At 47.8% G+C, this 16,149-nt stretch overlaps 1 protein-coding gene across 4 annotated transcripts in view; it reads left to right on the top strand.

The window, feature by feature from the left end:
- The window catches only part of SOX5 (SRY-box transcription factor 5), a 624,232-nt gene that overhangs the window by 498,622 nt on the left and 109,461 nt on the right, over positions 1–16,149 (top strand). The window lies entirely within an intron of this gene.

Genomic DNA, 16,149 nt, shown 5'->3' with positions numbered 1-16,149 from the left:
GGTTATACAAGCCTTACATATATTTCTCAATCCCTTTGGTCCATATCCGATACAATCTCTCTCATCCTGATATGTCTTTTTAATTTCCATACAATTCTCTTCAAGGCAGGCAACTTTAAACTGTTCATCCGTTTTGGTTGAGGTCTTGCCTTCATGCCTCAACCCTGTTATTTGTGCTATTCGAATTCCCCCCCGCTGTCTTTGCTCCGCGCAGAGTACTCTTTCGGAATCAATGCCCTCATTCCAATGTGTTGTTTCAATTCCTTGTCCACACACGGGTCAGACACTGCCACTTTGGTTTCTGTTCATCTTTGTTTTAATGATAATAATGTGGTGATCCATAAACACAGTGCGTAAAGCGGATCCTCTTCTGGTAACATTGTGTCTCTTGTCTTGCCCACTCAAGGACCTTGTGCTTAGATATTCTGTCCTGTTCTATTTAGACTAGAACGTGGCAACACTATTACTCTTGAGAGTTCTGATTTACAAACATTTCAGTAACTGAGAGCAGATTTATGAATTCTAGCGACCTGCCCAAGGGAACAGTCAGTAAATGGGTGGTTTATATTTCAAGCCAGTTAATCACGGTTCCAAGCCCCCTCCTTCAGTGCTTCATGGCAACTCCCCTATGGCACAGTAAAGCATTCGATCATGCGCATGGACTGTACTATTTGGCGGTATACACAAATGTTCCCAGGCCCTCTGTGTTCCATTCAGACATCCATCCTTACAATAAGAGGTTCTCCCACTGGCAATATTAAGCCCTCCCGCCTCCAGATGCGCACGTCGGTCTTCTGCTGCCACCCACATGTTCCTGTAGCCATAGACTCATTTGTAGGGAGAGGGGACTTTGGGATGAAGGAAAGCCCCCGTGTGCCTGGCTGCAGCTGCAGAGAAGCATTAGCCCATCCCACCTTCCTGTCATATGAGCATCCCTGTTCAACGTAATGCAATTATTTCCTCAGAACAGATAATGGCAACAGCATGATTTGTTCACACAATGTTTTGCAATGTTCTTGGTCGAGCTGCTGATGCGTGTAGACTTTGTGAAGCTGCCCACAAGCGTTGAGTGCAGTCCTCCTAGGCCAAATAACAGGGGAGGGAGGCGAAGGATTAAGTGCGGACGGATTGGCAAAAAAAAATCACAAAGGAACCTACCCTTTCGGAAACATCCATAAGGTGAATGCATAAAGGCGAGCGGAATGTGAGTATGTTGCACTTCCACTGTGTGTGGAAATTGGGTACATTTCACATCCACTAAATATGTGGCCAACCAGGTCTGGCCCACGGATTTCATGCCTAGAAGCACTTGTGTACAGGCACGTTGTAAATGCTGCATCATATCATATCATTGATGATGCCACACTTCTATGTCTAACCACCTCACGTGCCCTGCTGTCTACTCGCCTGCATTCACTTTTTAAACAGATAACCCTTGACTGTCTCCCAGGACTGACCTTGGGACTGTAGAGCATAACCTTTGCAAGCAAGCCTCCCTGCTTCGTGGGTATGCTGCGGATTGACCTTGGGACTGTGGAGCATAACCTTTGCAAGCAAGCCTCCCTGCATCCAGGGTATGCTGCAGGATTGACCTTGGGACTGTGGAGCATAAACTGTGCAAGCAGCTTCCCTGCTTCCAGGATATGCTGCAGGATTGACCTTGGGACTGTAGAGTGTAACCTTTGAAAGCAAGCCTCCCTGCTTCCAGGGTATGCTGCAGGATTGACCTTGGGACTGTGGAGCATAACCTTTGCAAGCAAGCCTCCCTGCTTCCAGGGTATGCTGCAGGATTGACATTGGGACTGTAGAGCATAACCTTTGCAAGCAAGCCTCCTTGCTTCCAGGGTATGCTCCAGGATTGGCCTTGTGACTGTAGAGGGTAACCTTTGCAAGCAAGCCTCCCTGCTTCCAGGGTACATGATTGAGCTTGGGACTGTAGAGGGTAACCGTTGCAAGCAAGCCTTTGGACTGTAGAGCGTAACCTTTGCAAGCAAGCCTCCCTGCTTCCAGGGTATGCTCCAGGATTGATCTTGGGACTGTAGAGCCTAACCTTTGCATGCCATCCCCCCTGCTTCCAGGGTATGCTGCATGATTGACTTTGGGACTGTAGAGCGTAACCTTTGCAAGCAAGCCTCCCTGCTTCCAGGGTATGCTGCAGAATTGACCTTGGGACTGTAGAGTGTAACCTTTGCAAGTAAGCCTCCCTGCTTCCAGGGTATGCTTCGGGATTGACCTTGGGGCTGTAGAGTGTAACCTTTGCAAGCAAGCCTCCCTGCTTTCAGTGCATGCTCCAGGACTGACCTTGGGACTGTAGAGCGTAACCTTTGCAAGCAAGCCTCCCTGCTTCCAGGGTATGCTCCAGGATTGGCCTTGTGACTGTAGAGTGTAACCTTTGCAAGCAAGCCTTCCTGCTTCCAGGGTACATGATTGAGCTTGGGACTGTAAAGCGTAACCTTTGCAAGCAAGCCTTTGGACTGTAGAGCGTAACCTTTGCAAGCAAGCCTCCCTGCTTCCAGGGTATGCTCCAGGATTGAACTTGGGACTGTAGAGCGTAACCTTTGCAAGCAAGCCTCCCTGCTTCCAGGGTATGCTGCAGAATTGACCTTGGGACTGTAGAGCGTAACCTTTGCAAGCAAGCCTCCCTGCTTCCAGGGTATGCTGCAGGATTGACCTTGGGCTGTAGAGCGTAACCTTTGCAAGCAAGCCTCCCTGCTTCCAGGGTATGCTCCAGGATTGACCTTGGGACTGTAGAGTGTCACCTTTGCAAGCAAGCCTCCCTGCTTTCAGTGCATGCTGCAGGACTGACCTTGGGACCGTAGAGTGTAACCGTTGCAAGCAAGCCTCCCTGCTTCTAGGGTATGCAGCAGGATTGACCTTGGGACCGTAGAGCTTAACCGTTGCAAGCAAGCCTCCCTGCTTCCAGGGTATGCTCCAGGACTGACGTTGGTACCGTAGAGCGTAACCTTTGCAGGCAAGCCTCCCTGCTTCCAGGGTATGCTGCAGAATTGACCTTGGGACTGCTGAGAGTAACCTTTGCAGGCAAGCCTCCCTGCTTCCAGGGTATGCTGCAGGATTGACCTTGGGACCGCTGAGAGTAACCTTTGCAAGCAAGCCTCCTTGCTTCCAGGGTATGCTCCAGGACTGACCTTGGGACTGTAGAGCGTAACCGTTGCAAGCAAGCCTCCCTGCTTCCAGGGTATGCTCCAGGACTGACGTTGGTACCGTAGAGCGTAACCTTTGCAATCAAGCCTCCCTGCTTCCAGGGTATGCGGCAGGATTGACCTTGGGACCGTAGAGCGTAACCTTTGCAATCAAGCCTCCCTGCTTCCAGGGTATGCTCCAGGATTGGCCTTGTGACTGTAGAGCGTAACCTTTACAAGCAAGCCTCCCTGCTTCCAGGATACATGATTGAGCTTGGGACTGTAGAGCGTTACATTTGCAAGCAAACCTTTGGACTGTAGAGCGTAACCTTTGCAAGCAAGCCTCCCTGCTTCCAGGGTATTCTGCAGAACTGGCCTTGGGACTGTAGAGCATATCCTTTGCAAGCAAGCCTCCCTGCTTCCAGGGTATGCTGCAGGATTGACCATGGGACTGTAGAGTGTAACCTTTGCAAGCAAGCCTCCCTGCTTCCAGGGTATGCTCCGGGATTGACCTTGGGACTGTAGAGCGTAACCTTTGCAGGCAAGCCTCCCTGCTTCCAGGGTATGCTTCGGGATTGACCTTGGGACCGCTGAGAGTAACCTTTGCAAGCAAGCCTCCCTGCTTCCAGGGTATGCTCCAGGACTGACCTTGGGACTGTAGAGCGTAACCTTTGCAAGCAAGCCTCCATGCTTCCAGGGTATTCTGCAGGATTGACCTTGGGACTGTAGAGCGTAACCGTTGCAAGCAAGCCTCCCTGCTTCCAGTGTATGCTCCAGGACTGACGTTGGTACCGTAGAGCGTAACCTTTGCAATCAAGCCTCCCTGCTTCCAGGGTATGCGGCAGGATTGACCTTGGGACCGTAGAGCGTAACCTTTGCAATCAAGCCTCCCTGCTTCCAGGGTATGCTCCAGGATTGGCCTTGTGACTGTAGAGCGTAACCTTTACAAGCAAGCCTCCCTGCTTCCAGGATACATGATTGAGCTTGGGACTGTAGAGCGTTACATTTGCAAGCAAACCTTTGGACTGTAGAGCGTAACCTTTGCAAGCAAGCCTCCCTGCTTCCAGGGTATTCTGCAGAACTGGCCTTGGGACTGTAGAGCATATCCTTTGCAAGCAAGCCTCCCTGCTTCCAGGGTATGCTGCAGGATTGACCATGGGACTGTAGAGTGTAACCTTTGCAAGCAAGCCTCCCTGCTTCCAGGGTATGCTCCGGGATTGACCTTGGGACTGTAGAGCGTAACCTTTGCAAGCAAGCCTCCCTGCTTCCAGGGTATGCTTCGGGATTGACCTTGGGACTGTAGAGCGTAACCTTTGCAGTCAAGCCTCCCTGCTTCCAGGGTATGCTGCAGGATTGACCTTGGGACCGTAGAGCGTAACCTTTGCAATCAAGTCTCCCTGCTTCCAGGGTATGCTGCAGGATTGACCTTGGGACCGCTGAGAGTAACCTTTGCAGGCAAGCCTCCCTGCTTCCTGGGTATGCAGCAGGATTGACCTTGGGACTGTAGAGCGTAACCTTTGCAAGAAAGCCTCCTTGCTTCCAGGGTATGCTGAGGATTGACATTGGGACTGTAGAGCGTAACCTTTGCAAACCAGCCTCTCTGCTTCCAGGGTATGCTGCAGGATTGACTTTGGGACTGTAGAGTGTAATCTTTGCAAGCAAGCCTCCCTGCTTCCAGGGTATGCTCCAGGACTGACCTTGGAACTGTAGAGCGTAACCTTTTCAAGCAAGCCTCCCTGCTTCCAGGGTATGCTGCAGAATTGACCTTGGGACTGTAGAGCGTAACCTTTGCAAGCAAGCCTCCCTGCTTCCAGGGTATGCTGCAGGATTGACCATGGGACTGTAGAGCGTAACCATTGCAAGCAAGCCTCCCAGCTTCCAGGGTATACTCCAGGATTGACCTTGGTAACGTAGAGCGTAACCTTTGCAATCAAGCCTCCCTGCTTCCAGGGTATGCTGCAGGATTGACCTTGGGACCGCTGAGAGTAACCTTTGCAGGCAAGCCTCCCTGCTTTCAGGGTATGCTGCAGGATTGACCTTGGGACTGTAGAGCGTAACCTTTGCAAGCAAGTCTCCCTGCTTCCAGGGTATGCTGCAGGATTGGCCCTGGGACTGTAGAGCGTAACCTTTGCAAGCCAGCCTTTCTGCTTCCAGGGTATGCTGCAGGATTGACTTTGGGACTGTATAGCGTAACCTTTGCAAGCAAGCCTCCCTGCTTCCAGGGTATGCTCCAGGACTGACCTTGGGACTGCAGAGCGTAACCTTTGCAAGCAAGCCTCCCTGCTTCCAGGGTATGCTGCAGGATTGACCTTGGGATTGTAGAGCTTAACTTTTGCAAGCAAGCCTCCCTGATTCCAGGGTACGCTGGAGGATTGACCTTGGGACTGTAGAGCGTAACCTTTGCAAGCAAGCCTCCCTGCTTCCAGGGTATGCTGCAGGATTGACCTTGGGACTGTAGAACGTAACCATTGCAAGCAAGCCTCCCTGCTTCCAGGGTATTCTCCAGGAATGACCTTGGGACTGTAGAGCGTAACCTTTGCAAGCCAGCGTCCCTGCTTCCAGGGTATGCTGCAGGATTGACCTTGGGACTGTAGAGCGTAACCTTTGCAAGCCAGCGTCCCTGCTTCCAGGGTATTCTCCAGGAATGACCTTGGGACTGTAGAGCCTAACCTTTGCAAGCCAGCGTCCCTGCTTCCAGGGTATTCTCCAGGAATGACCTTGGGACTGTAGAGCGTAACCTTTGCAAGCCAGCGTCCCTGCTTCCAGGGTATGCTGCAGGATTGACCTTGGGACTGTAGAACGTAACCATTGCAATCAAGCCTCCCTGCTTCCAGGGTATGCTTCATTGCTTCTTGAGCCCAACACACAGCCACGCACCCACACCGAGGACAGGGGCCAGCAACTGAGCACTAAGAAGCTGGCCTCGCAGCAACCCTGCCTTTAGTGTGGCATATTCAGATTGCCCTCTTTGCGTTCTACACTCCATTTCTGAGCCAGCTGTGCAGCGCCTACATGCATCCAATCTGTCACAAACAATGATGCTCCCCTACCTCTCCCGGAATCTCTCCCTAACATATCTATCTGCTCCCACTTTTTCCTCCTCCACTCGCCCTCTTTGCTTTTCACTATGGTGGTAATTTGGCTCGGCAGAAAAGGTTATTCACATTTATAAATGGTGTACGTCTAAGTTCCTTCTGCCTGTAAAAAAGGAAGCGCTCCTAAAATTTGCCAACTATTGTCTGCCTACCTGTAATATGTGTTCGAGTCACTATTGAAGACTTCAGTAAGCAACTATGGCAGACCCCACCCTTCTCGCATTAGCCAATGCACCTATAGTTGGTCTATTCCTATGTCTTGGTTTAAGCAGTAGGCATGTTGAAACCTCTGTTGCAGTGTGCTATTTGTAAAATAATGGATACTTGTCTTTCCCAATGACTTTGCTGTTGTTTCCACTCCCAAGGTCAAAGAAGTTGGTAAAGTGCAGCCGTATGTGGCAAATGCTTTCCTGGAGGCACCAAATGGGCAATTTCATAAGTACACCGGAGGGGGGTGGGGGGGGGGGCGAGGTGCGAGGTGCTTCTCGCCGGTCATGTGAGCTAACCTCCATTAGCGGCCTCATGATATGCATTTTATGAGATCGCAATCAAACCAGCCAACCTAGGTGAATAGCCTCCCACCAGGTGGACTCTTATTAGGACCCTTCAGCTGCTTCAGAGTCTCTCTGCTATTATCCTTCTGTTGCAATTGAACAGGAAGCTGAAAAGTTTAAAAAACTGCTGTCTGTTGTGATTGTTTCGGATTGTCACCTATCTTTCTTACCAGGAAAAATCAAAATGTTTGCGGTTATAAATGATGGCAAGACACTCCTGTAGTCTGAATTATGCGATATTCTCAACCGAAAGTGCAGGGGTCAAGTCCTAAAAATTAAAGTGGGGGGACTCGTCAACAAACGCAATGGGGTGTGATGCGACCAGAAATTAGCATATCGAGGTGAAATATGCACATTTCATTAAATTGGCTTTGCAGAACCACCCAAATTGCACAGGACGAATGGCATTTGCTTTTCAAAAACTCAACACATCCATAAAATCAAGAGATGATATTTTATTCTAATAGTGTTTTTGAAAACGCTAAAAAGGTGTGAATGTTTTAAACTCCAAGAACCAATACAAATGTTTTCAATGGGACTTGCAGTACTGAAATGAAATATTTCACCTTTAGTTGTTAGTTATTTTTCATCAGGTTATATAGTGCAGTGGTGAAGTGTCTGGCCTTGAAAACCTGACAACTGCGTTTGGATCCCCGAGCTCGGCTTTAATTCATAAATTCAAAGAGGACATTCAATGTTTCTCATTTTAGCTAGGGGGGGGGACTGAGTCCACCCTCTGAAAAACGTGGGTGGACTCTGTCCCCCCGCGTGTACCCTCGACTTGAGCCCTGCGAAAGTGCCTTCTGTAACACCACCAGCAATGTGTTTTCTGTAATCTACTCCAGAGTTTTCCACCCTTAAGCATCTTCTAAGGATGGTCTGTGCTACAAGACTTTGCTTGCATTATTTTAGCCCCTCCAGCGTCTGGGCAGAATTCTTCCCAGGCAAACGTGCTTTCTTCCATTACTTCGGAGGCAATGGTGTTCAAGGTTCCATCTTGAGAGACAGACCGCCTAAGTGAGGGAGCTCTCACACTACCCCAGCCTCTACACACTTATCACACCTGTGCAGCACTCTGGGCACCATGCCCATCTATTCAATCACCCCTCCCACCCGCCGGGCATATTTGAACACAGCTAAATACACTTGTGTGTGATGTACGTCATACAGTTCAACCATTGTGCTGGACTGAAGTTATTTTTATGGGGTTGGGGATGAAATGGGAGAAAAGGTCCCTTAAAACTGTAAATGCATTTTATTTTTCAAATCTGAAATCACTCAAACATCATTGGCGCTGTGAGGTTTAATGTATACGGGAGTGAGGGCAAGTGGCACGCTTGAGGGTTGTTTCAGGGGAAAACATTGAAAAGGAGAAAGCAGTAGTCATTATCAAAATCGTTTTTTACTTAAATGTTGTCATTGTTTTCCTGCAAATCGTATAGACCCTTGCTAATTGATGAGACCCCAGTGCCACTGTGTGCAGGACCTGGCGTCCTTGCTGATGACTTCTTAAATAGCGCCCTGCCCAGAGCTGTGGAGCAGCCGACGATACCTAGAAAAGCCTTCCCAACCCTTGCCGTTTTATCTTTCCCCACATACAAAGACTATGGGCTTAACTAACCTCAATACCTCAATACCGATATAATGAGGACAAGATACTAATCCGAGCCTTAAATGCACGCAAGAGATGCTCCTAGACCCTCTGTTCTAACAAAAGAATCCTTGAAGCATCAACAATAGCTGAACTTTTGAACTATTTGGCCTTTGAACTCTGCCCCCACACTCTCCATGGTTCCATAAATTTGAAGTCTATTTAGGTTACCCATAATTTTCTGGATAATTCAACAATCAAATTGAAATGGATTTTTTTTGTTTGTTCAGTTACCCACCAGAAATTTTCGATGACATTTTTCTAAAATAGGTTCAGCTGTTAGCTTAAAAAAATCCAACCACAATGGCCATCTGACGCCGGTGTCTAGAACTGAGTATATGATTCATGGACTTTGAACTTTTGCTTTATTTTAACTAAACAAAATCGAAGTTTTCATAGCTTTTATTGGACTAACTGAAAATGTGCTGCTGAAATGGTAGATGGATATTATAAACTTTCGAATTCCCAGACACTTCTTCATCAGATGGTGGTCACACGATAAATGAGTGACACAGAAAATCGCACACAGAGCCGGACATATATTTTACATAGAAAGAAAACATACAAAACATGACGTTTTCTGATTTTAAGCTCCATTGGCTGCAGGAAGAAGCATGCAAGGAACCCAGTCCCTCAGGCCCTCGTTATCTAATGGGACATAACATTGGAAAGAAACCGACACATGCCCAACACTGGGAAGTTGTTCTGTTCACCGGTGCAGGGAAATGATATATGAAGCTGGGCCACATTGTTCACCCAATGTTTTGAATGTAATGTGTGATTTGTTAAAACATCTAAGCATGACCAATCCAACAAGGGGTATCTTGCATGAATAAAATAGTGATGCCACTGCAAAGAAATTCCAAAATGCAACATTCAAGGACACACCACATGCTTTTCACACCTTCCCTGCACAGTCCAAAGTTTTTCACATGCATGGACAGTGTGCCCACACTTCCAATGTCTCAACTAGCTTCCTGCCCCTCCAACTACAGTGTGCAGTAGCATCTTCTGGTAGCCACATCCAAACAATTCCCCACCATGATTGCAGTGCCCAGTCGGGCTAAGAATAGCACCCTGCACCGGTGTGCTGACATCAAAAGATTATCAGGGCTCAGCCTCCATGCAATGCTAGGGTAACATAGTAGGTCAAGCAGACCCACTCCGCTCTACCTGCATGTACAGGGTGGAACCATTACTTAAATGCTTCCAAGGTGGCCCATGCTTGACATTGCCCCCACTGACTTGCATGCAAAGTGGCAAATACAAACACATGCCACCACAGTCAGAATAGGAAACTTCTACTGTTGGCTGAGTGCACCTCTTACTCGGCAATGGGCATCCAGCATGTGTGCTCCGACATCCAAAGTCAACGTACATCTGCCTTTCTCCTTACTCATTCCGGGTTCTGACACATTGTGTCCAAAACTTGTATGTAAGAGGTGGTAACGGTGGGTCATGTTCTGGCACTGTTGATGTTTGTCTTGATGGTCCCAGGCTCAAAACGCGCAATATTGTCCCATAAATCCTGTATTTATGTCCATACCAGTATTGTTCAGGTTGAGAATCTTCAAGTACTTGAGCTCCTGTGATCTTGATTCTGTGGTATTTGAGAGGCCACCTTTTAGTGCCATCATTGACCGGTCCTGCAGTGTGCGCCCTTCCTGTGGGAAGTGTTGACCTGCTGGTGTTTTTGTTTTGCGGTACATGTTCATTTAAGCAGGTTTATTCTTTTACTTAGTTGCTTGCAAGTCTTATCAACATACTTTACGTCTGTGCATGTCTTGCATTGCATGACATATACCACTATGGGGGATTTGCAGTTGTATGTCCCTTGTGTCTGTAGTGTTTGGTACTGTGGAGTTTTTACAGCTGATTTGTTGCAGATGTGTTGCCAGTTTTTGGATCTCCGAACATTGCATGGGGATGCTCCCTGTCTTATTTGTTCTTGATCTGGCAGAAATGTGCTTCTGGTAAGGGACTGTGCTACATTTGTGAGGTGCTTGCTTACTTACTGGATTTAAAGGTTGCTTGCTTGAACATGTCCCTCGGCTCCTCATCTCTGTTAAATATTGATTATAGGTCCTTGAAAATTCTATTTTGGTTGTGTTAGTGCTGGGTCATAATTGACAATCAAGGGTCTTCTTTCCATGGTTTCACTGTCTCCGTTTTGAAGCAGGTCATTTTGGGGTATTCTCGATGCCGGATCAAATTACCTGCCCCTTTCTTTGGGTGAGTGGCCCTTTTGCAAGGAGGGCATATGGAGTGTAGGTGGTTGGTTGTCTCTTTAACTTGTATCTTTAACACAACATTTTCCAAAAAAGGATGTCCTAATTGGCTTCTTGGGCCTTCTCAGGTGGTGCATATCGCTGTCCTTTTGTTGTAACAGCTCTGTTATATCCCGGGTGCTCCTCTGCAGGGCCAGAGTCTGTCCCCATTGGACTCAACCCAGCCTTTTTAAAGGCAGGGGAAATAATTTGATTTGTCTTTATTTAGAAAACTGTTTGCTTTCTGAGAAGCGGATGGGTGAAACGACTTACAAGTTTTTTTCAGTTTAAGTAACTGTTGAGTATTATATGTCCAATGTGTCTTAATGTATGTCAGCCTGATGGGACCTAACGTTCAAACAGCTTCTGTTCAAGCTCACATCCCTCTTGAAGTGTTTGGCTCGTGCTACCCTAAATAAGGCAAAGGAGGTAGACCATTCATGTTGTTCCTCTTTTACCTTTGTGACTGAGATCATTGCTGGGTTTGTAGTATTGTGGAGCCGAGTAGGAGTTTCAACCATTACTCACCCCTGTACTCCTGCAGAACCGTAGTCCTTTTGTCAGCAAGTGGGAGGGGTTAGGTTAGTGGGGGAAGAGCAGGAAAATCCAAGATGTCTTTGCAGTGGTGTTGGTACATGCAACTTGAGCTCTTTGTGCTGGTCTATTTCTAGGTGTCTGAGACGAGGGCAATAAAGCATTTGTGTCCCATTGGGAGCCTCTGGTGCCCATGTTTCTAGTATGCATTGGCCAAGGCAATGGTATGTAAGTTATTGTAGAGTTCTGTTGTTTGAGTTCTGTAGGGGGGGTTTTAACATTGCGGTCTATGTGAGTGGCATAGTTGTTCTGGATATAATGTATTAGTGTTGGGAGGGTAGCCGGCAATGTAGAGCATTCTTCCAGTGTGTCGGGAGCAAGATTGCAGTCAGGCACATATTTCAATTGGGGTCCAGGGAGCAAGATCCCAGTTGGGGTAGAAATAAAAGGGGGTTCACAGGCGCAAACTCACTCCGGTGCAAATGTTATTGAAGATATGCTGACGCGGTTTGCACATTCTCAAATATACCACACTACCCAGCTAGGGGTTTAAAGCACACTTTCAAAAGTTAAGGAATCATGTGCAAAGTAGCTCCACGCATTTCAGCAATCAATTATTTGCATTAGTGCATCAATGCACACAGATCCCTGCTGTTCGGATTTTAGCTGACGGTGCCAGGCAGTCTTTGATGCTTGTACCTTAACTGCCTATTTCCTGACCTCGGAGGTTCTGTCCTTTGCAACCTTATTGTGACTTTAATGCCATTATTATAATTGAATAGCAACTCAAATGGATGTTTTGCATTTAACAGGTTGTTGAATTGAATCATGTGCAGGGGTTGCTTCAGGGTTTAATCAGCCTTACAGTAAAAGCAAATTATGAAAAGGGTTGCATCGTTTCCTTCGGTGGTCATTGCGGGATGAGCTCTCTCTCGTCGTTACAAATGCGTGAGCGGTTGGAGAAACCATCTTGGAAGACCCCCTTTGGTTACTGCACCACTGCATCATCCATTATGCGCGATTGTCTAATAGGGCAGTCTGTGGTTGGGTTGGGTGGAGCAGATTGTGCCTCCAGCTGGATAGTCTAGGGGGGTGCAGGGGGGGTATTACTCAATGACACTCCATCAAGATGCTCTGAGCGCTCTATGGTCTTTATTGTCCATGGCCAGGACAGAGTGTCTCACCCATACCCAAACCTTAAACCAGTGGTTGTCGAGAAATGATTGGAAAGATATAGTTATAAATAACCCCAGGACAAGTTAACTCCGAGCAGTGGCACAACCAGGGCTAACCCAGTTGTTAGCAGCTTTTTGCTTGTGTTTTTTTTTAACGCAATACACCTTTGTGTTTAGATTGTCTTCACTAGGGCTGATTGTTGTGCTTTTATGTTGTGTTTCCTAACAAACTTTATCTCCGGACTGTATTTGGTGAAAGGAAACAATAGTTGTGATGTGGGTGTGTGGACAATAGTCAAAACATGTTCACCGGCACAGTGATTACTACTTACCAGGCCTGCTCATTATAGAGCGCTTTAAAGAACAAGAGCAGCACGTTTTGTCAATCTGGCAAATATCAGGCCCTTTGGGTTGTCCACGCGCAGCCATTTTTGAGAGACGTCAGTGGAGGGAAGGGCGCTTCCTCAGCCTTTGACAGGCGGGCAGAGAGCAGGCAGCATGGCGTGTGCTGATATACCCTGGCAGCACGTCTGACAGCAGACACATTGCTGACTGCTTCCCAAACGCAGGCTCGAGTCTTCTGTTCGTGACTCTTGCTGCACGGATGCCAATACCGATTGCATGCAGATGCTCTCGAGGTATCCAAAGGAATCCCAACTACAGGCTGGCCTGAGTGATGGCACATGAAGGGCAACGGGCGTGATACAGCTCAGGTGTATACAGATGCTCTCGAGGTATCCAAAGGAATCCCAACCACAGGCTGGCCTGAGTGATGGCACATGAAGGGCAACGGGCGTGATGCAGCTCAGGTGTATACAGATGCTCTCGAGGTATCCAAAGGAATCCCAACTACAGGCTGGCCTGAGTGATGGCACATGAAGGGCAACGGGCGTGATACAGCTCAGGTGTATACAGATGCTCTCGAGGTATCCAAAGGAATCCCAACTACAGGCTGGCCTGAGTGATGGCACATGAAGGGCAACGGGCGTGATACAGCTCAGGTGTATACAGATGCTCTCGAGGTATCCAAAGGAATCCCAACTACAGGCTGGCCTGAGTGATGGCACATGAAGGGCAACGGGCGTGATACAGCTCAGGTGTATACAGATGCTCTCGAGGTATCCAAAGGAATCCCAACTACAGGCTGGCCTGAGTGATGGCACATGAAGGGCAACGGGCGTGATACAGCTCAGGTGTATACAGATGCTCTCGAGGTATCCAGAGGAATCCCAACTACAGGCTGGCCTGAGTGATGGCACATGAAGGGCAACGTGCGTGAAACAGCTCGGGTGTATGCAGGTATTTCGGGGTGTCCAGAGGAATCCCAATCACAGGCTGGCCTGAGTGATGGTACATGAAGAGCAACGGGCGTGATACAGCTCTGGTGTATGCAGATTTTTCCGGGTTTCCATAGGAATCCCAACTGCAGGCTGGCCTGTGTGATGGCACATGAAGGGCAATGGGCGTGATACAGCTCAGGTGTATACAGATGCTCTCGAGGTATCCAGAGGAATCCCAACTACATGCGGCCCTGAGTGATGGCACATGAAGGACAATGGGCGTGATACAGCTCAGGCGGTCCTATTCTTCAAGGGCAAAAGAAGGGTTGGTCAGCAGAAGAGCACTCTGTTGTGTGATGAGAAGGGTAACGCCCATTCCAAAGTGTTGGCCACATAGAATGCCTTTGCAGGAAATGGTAGATCTGGAAAGTCGGCCGCAGGTGTGTGCCAAGAGCAGGTGGGGGAGCAGATCAGCTAATGGCGTTTTTCCGTTCACTTGCACTACTTGCCCTATTGTTCCACCTTGGGTGTTTCAGAACTTAAGTATGATAATGTTATCGAAAAGAAAATAAATGCTGAGAATGAAAAGCTTGCTTTTTTATTTTAAAGAAACAGGCTTAAATATGTTTCCAAAAGTAACTCCTCACCATCACAGCCCTACAACAAAACATGCACACGTATCTGCCCCCTGCTGTCAGCTGAGCTCCTCCGAAAGAAATCCCTACATGCTGATAAGTTATGCTCCAGGGATGGTCAAGACCTATGACTCCTGTGTCACTGCATCGTCTGCCCAGACCCTGAGAAGGACAGTGGATATGCACGCGTCAGTGTCTGGAGATGGGAGCAAAGCGTGCACATGGACTCTCGTGTCCTCATTCCTGGGCCTTCACTCCCATTCTGTTCAACCCATCTGCGGGAGGTGCATTTCTCCTGCACTACTTAGTTTTGAATACTGGGTACATTTCAGGCTAGGCCTAATCACCTCCAATGCTTCCGAAAGTCCCTGATGCCTCCGTTCTACCCTTTGTTCCTTGAATTTGGAATGGAAGTAAACCTTTTGAATCAGAAAGGGGGAAAGTGGGTGCCTGTGCTTCAGACCAAGCCTTAGAAAAGTGGAATATCTCTGCTACTCGTTGAGCACGCCTTGCTTATCTGACTAGATATGAACATCCTGACACCTAGTGGCAAGACTAGGGCACAGCATTCAATGTTTAAAGTGCTGCAAAGGACTCAGACCACCCTTCATTATCAACAAAGTATCCCTTTTATAGCCTATTAACAAGTAGAATTGCAATGGTCGAGCCCTGGAGAGCCACAGAGACGCAATCACAAATCACAGGCATGTTCAAATGCTAGACCCTGCTAGCACCGCTCCAACGTTTCGTCGCAGAGATTGTGGCACCGTTGAGGGAGCAACCATTAAGGAGGGTCCATAGCAAAATAGTGATCCCAAGAAGGAATGACACTGCAGAAATCACACGCACCCTATAGAGGTTTTACTAATTGCAGGGCAGCACATGAGAATGGAACCTTAGTGGATGAAGGTAGGCATTCACAGGGCCCATAGCTACGAATGGAGCTCTTAAATGACCAGCCCACTGTTAACTTATCAAACGATCAAAGATCAAGGCCTGGTTTGGGGGATTCCTACCACTTGAGCAAAGACCAAACGCAGCATAAGTGGGCGCAAGCAACATGGATCGAAGGTCTCCGGAGCAATATGGTTGATGCTCTCAGTAGGATGGGAGCGCGGGGGTGCGGGGGGGGCTCTCATCCAAGACATAGGATGGCCTCCTTTTACTGCCTTTATTAGTGCACTGCATTACATTCTGGAGTCTGGCTCCACCAGCTGCCACCAGTACAGCGATACACAAGGCGATTGATGCGCATATGCTGGCTGGGAGTACGAGGAATCTTTGAGCTGTTATACTGCATGACAAAAAAAGTAAGTTTTCTCTGATTGACGATCCTCTTTCCTGCCCTACCCCTAAGTATTGTTTATATCATTGTCCGCAGTAAACAGTCCTTATGTTTTCTATAAATGGCTTCTGCTGACATCAAAACACAACACCTTTTGTAGATGTAGTTAAATTGACCTCATTGATTTGTTGTTTTGTTAAATATTGTCAATGTCTTCTCTGACTTCTTGTTTTCTTGTAATAATATGGAATACATGATCATAGTCCCGTTTCTTGCATTCCTTTGTTTCACGATGAAATGATTGCTTTCACAGCTCCAGCTTGCTCTGGAATGCCTGAAGTCATTGGCACTGTGCATCCCTGAGCTGCACCTTCAGTCCTGCAGTGGTGGGAGGCAGCTATGCCCGCAGAGCTAATTAATTCTACACGAAATCTGTGAACCAGCCATGCTTCAAAATTGAACATATATTCAAACTTAAAGCATGCTGGCTGCTTGTAGCTTCATAAGCTGTGTTGCATGATCAGCCGGGAAAA

This window comes from Ambystoma mexicanum, chromosome 12, assembly GCF_040938575.1.
Source record: "Ambystoma mexicanum isolate Mex_15411 chromosome 12, UKY_AmexF1_1, whole genome shotgun sequence".
Lineage (NCBI taxonomy): Eukaryota > Metazoa > Chordata > Amphibia > Caudata > Ambystomatidae > Ambystoma > Ambystoma mexicanum.
The sequence above is the reverse complement of the archived record's forward strand: the minus strand, read 5'-3'. Positions and strand labels throughout refer to the sequence as shown.